The following is an 814-nucleotide window of genomic DNA, read 5'->3' as shown; positions in this document are numbered from 1 at the left end:
TCGATAGGATCCCGTCCGGACCAAGAAACCATAGTATCTGTCCGGTTGACGTGGTACTCTACCAGATCGCCTTAAGGGTGCTTGAACAATGGGCTCCGGATCTGATCTAACCAAATCCGTTCAGGTTCAGCAACTTGTGTCAGTTTTTCACCTCGAACTTCGTCAAGTTCGACCTTAGAGGCAACAGTCCCTTCACCAAGGAACTCTTTTTCCAAAAAGATTGCCTTAAGGCTGACAAACACTTTTTGCTCATCAGCTAGGTAGAAGTAATACCCTTTGGTCTCTTTTGGGTACCCTATAAAATTACACTTGTCAGACCTAGGTCCAAGCTTGTCCGTAATTAAATGTTTAACATAAGCCGGACACCCCCAAACCCTAAGGTGCGAGAGTACTGGCTTACGTCCTATCCATATCTCATATGGCATTTTGGTTACAGACTTACTCGAAACTCTATTTAGAAGGTAACAAGCCGATTCGAGCGCATATCCCCAGAGGAGATCGGCAGACCAGCAAACCCCATCATGGATCGAACCATGTCCAACAAGGTCCGATTCCTCCTTTCAGATACACCATTATGTTGTGGTGTTCCAGGAGGAGTCCACTGAGAGAGAATCCCATTCTCCCCAAGATATGTCAGAAAATCATTGGAAAAGGTATTCACCTCCTCGATCAGATCGAAGAGTTTTAATACACTTTTCAGTTTATTTTTCTACCTCATTTCGGAATAGTTTGAACATTTCAAATGACTCCGATTTATGCTTCATTAAATAGACATACCCATACCTCGATAGGTCGTCTGTGAAGGTTATGAAGT

The sequence above is a fragment of the Elaeis guineensis genome, chromosome 3 (genome assembly GCF_000442705.2).
Source record: "Elaeis guineensis isolate ETL-2024a chromosome 3, EG11, whole genome shotgun sequence".
Lineage (NCBI taxonomy): Eukaryota > Viridiplantae > Streptophyta > Magnoliopsida > Arecales > Arecaceae > Elaeis > Elaeis guineensis.
The sequence above is the reverse complement of the archived record's forward strand: the minus strand, read 5'-3'. Positions refer to the sequence as shown.